Source organism: Pristiophorus japonicus, unplaced genomic scaffold, assembly GCF_044704955.1.
Source record: "Pristiophorus japonicus isolate sPriJap1 unplaced genomic scaffold, sPriJap1.hap1 HAP1_SCAFFOLD_42, whole genome shotgun sequence".
In the NCBI taxonomy this organism is placed as follows: domain Eukaryota; kingdom Metazoa; phylum Chordata; class Chondrichthyes; family Pristiophoridae; genus Pristiophorus; species Pristiophorus japonicus.
Window position 1 is genome coordinate 6,362,053 of NW_027254090.1, and position 3,305 is coordinate 6,365,357.

At 44.4% G+C, this 3,305-nt stretch overlaps 1 non-coding gene across 1 annotated transcript; it reads right to left on the bottom strand.

Moving 5' to 3' along the window:
- Positions 1-723: 723 nt before the first annotated feature.
- Positions 724-806, bottom strand: trnal-cag (transfer RNA leucine (anticodon CAG)). Its single transcript has one exon. It is a non-coding gene; the product is annotated as a tRNA-Leu (tRNA).
- Positions 807-3,305: the final 2,499 nt, after the last annotated feature.

Consider the following 3,305-nt stretch of genomic DNA (forward strand, 5'->3'; position numbering starts at 1 on the left):
TCGCCCATAGTACTTATCTGAGGAAGGACACACTTGCCTTGGAGGTGGTGCAACAGAGGTTCAACAGATTGATTCCTGGGATGAGAGGGCTGTCCTATGATGAGAGATTGTGTCGAATATGCCAATTCTCTCTGGTTTTTCGAAGAATCGGAGGTGATCTCGTTGAAACGGACAATATTCTGAAGGGGATTGACAGGGTAGATGTTGAGAAGCCCGGCTAGCTCAGTCGGTAGAGCATGAGACTCTTAATCTCAGGGTTGTGGGTTTTAGCCCCATGTTAGTCGATTACAGTTCCTTAAAATTTATGTTGCTTTCACAGGAAAACATCATTAATGAACCCATTTTCTTCTTTTGCACAATGAAAGAAATGCGAACTGAGAGAGAGCTGATAATTTTATCATCTGTTCTGTGCTCTGCATAAGAACACAAGAACCAGGAGCAGGAGTCGGCCATTTGGCCCTTCGAGCCTGCCTTCTTTTGCACTGAAACAAATTATAACCGTGAGTTTAAATTAGCAGTGCGGGATATTTACAGGGCACCTTTCAATGCTTCACAAAACCATTCCTTTCGCGACAGCCACCCGGGATCGTTTCCCGGTTTGGGAAGTAACTTTGATATCACCGTTTGTAATTGAAGTGGAGTAATTTTATTCTGTTCGATGGATGTCCCAAAGCACTTCAGAGTGGTGTCAAAACAAATGAGTTTGTAATTAAAAACAATGAATGTCAGGAGTGGGATTTGAACCCACGTCTCCAGCGGAGACTGCGACCTGAACGCAGCACCTCAGACCGCTCGGCCATCCTGACTGTTGATGCTTCAGTTGCAAGTTATTACTCGGGAAACTTTCAGACCGGGCGCTTGTTCAGTGTTGCTGGAAGGCCCAGAGATCGGGATATCCTCTTCCCCGGGGTTTTCCTGAGCCTGTGATCGGTGCACGGGGAGGTTTGGCCCGGGTCTGAGGTAGCTTGCATCCCAGGGATGGACAATAACCCTCTGAGCTCTGGCACTGGGGAAAAGCGAATAATTAATGAGCCGTTTGTGGGTTTCAAATGCAACTTAGATCTGATGGAAGAAACCGATAGTGTTGTTTCACAGAATGAAAGAAATGCAAACAGGGACAATCGAAATTTCAATAACTGAACTTTAATAATTAGTGAAACTTTAACCCTTGATGAAGTTTTATCTCCGATCTGATTTTACACACTCTGTATTTGAGTAGATTAGTTTTAAAATGTTCATTGCTCATGCGACAATGTACCCTTAACTGCTTTTGTTCAATTTTATTGCAGACAAGTTTTTGCTTCACAAATAATGTTTCTGCCCAGGCTCGCAACAGAGACCTTTCGCGTGTGAGGCAAACATGATAACCGCTGCTCCAAGGAAACTGCTGCTTAGCTCAGTGCCCAGAGAGAAGTGTTCAGCAACAAGCTGAAATGCTCAATCCCTCTCTCTGCAAAAAGTTCCTTTCACAAACATTTCTCAGACCAGAACTGCACCAAACCACAATGTTCTCCTTTCAAAGTCATTAAAGTCCCCAATTTCTACATCTTCAATTTTAAGGACAAGGACTGAAAGCGCTTTGCGATCAGAAAATTGCCGGAAACCCCTGTGGTTAATGACAGGGCTTTTGATGGTTGATTTCCGTACACACCTTGTGTTATGCATTTAACCCTTGGCCACCTGTATCACACCACCACCAGAGGGCCGACCTGTTAGAGTCCCAAGGGATTCCAGCATCCATTGGGAGCACGGTATATAAGCACTCTGGAGTCTTATTAAAGGAGCTAATGTCACACTTACTCATTGTTCACAGTACTCAGTTTCATTCTTTATTATGAGCGTATCAATTGGCGACGAGACAATGAACAACCACGCAAAAATGCAAGTAACAGTTGGTATAACTTGATAACAGCACAGCTGGCAATGGTTGCGGAATATATTCGTGCAGCCAAAACGCACAATGACAACCTGGAACTGCACTGCACCGAATCCTCAGGGAAAAACAATTAAAGGCTTTGTCCCTGAATGGGCTACGATCCACCAACGTTGCAGTTAATAGCTGAACGCACTAATCCATTTCACCACAGAGACTGATAGATGCATATATTGCAAGACATCCCTGTGATACCTTCACAGAGCACAGCACACACAGCTTCCTAACATGCAGGCTGCTCTCTCGGAACTCTCCGGAAAGAGCCTGTTCTGTTTAATGATTAACTGTACAGTTGCAGTACACAATACGTCCACATCCACAGTGTGGCGCTACAAGCATTACATGCTTAAAGACATGACAATCCCAAACTAGGGTGTCAGTCAGTTAAAGCTTCAGATTGCTCTGACCGGGACGGAACTTGTCCACTCTCAGTTGTACTTTTCCCAAATAAAGGGTGGGACATTCATTGTGGATGTGTGGAAGCAGTCTGGTCCCGCACACTGCAGACACTTCCATGTCACCGCCAACCAGCTCTCCCACAACCGGTGTGATCTACCTTCCAGCCTTCCGGTGCCTTGTCTGTGACGAAGTATTCTAATTGTCCCGAAGCCGGTATCCTTTGTCATCAATAGGGTTTTAAGTTGTTTCGGTAATTTTTACCTGCTGGACAGTCGAGGCACAAATTGTAGAGTGGAAAACTTGCGTGGACCCCGGTTTTCTAGTGGTTGATTTTCCTGGTTGGGTCCGTCGGTCGCGGTGGTCCGGTTGATGCCTGTTACCACGTCAGTTGGTATTGATGTTCCACTGATTGGTTTTATGAAGTTCTTTTCTCCGATGTCGTGATGTCTCTTCCTGTGTTATCTCGCCGTTTGCTCTCGATCTTGATATTGTTGTTCCAAAGTAATGGTCAGAAAAATAGGTTGCTCTTGGTACCATCGGCCCCCAGTTATACTCTGAGAGGCTGCTTAATCTTCGTGCCAAATCTAACGTTTCTTTTGTTTAAGTTTTGCTGCCCATTGATTTAAGTGGTCTTCTTTGTATAAGTTTTGGTGGACTAGCTAACTGAGACTTGATTAAATGTTTTAATCTGGTGTTGATAGACTTTGGGATGGTGATACTCCTTATTTATGAACTGATGAACTCTTGTCCATTGTAATAGCACTGCTTTGGCTTCGGGAAGTCAGAGCTGAGCCAGATATTTCTATACATGTTGAAACGGTGTTGGAATGTGGATGCGATATTTGGGTCCTGTGGGTGGGGTGGATAATGTTTCTTCCATGGTCGATTGTTTAAATGCTAATGTTTTCTGGGAGCCTGACTATGATTGAAGAGCTCCCCTAGACAAACTGATGAGCTACAATATCCAAACTCT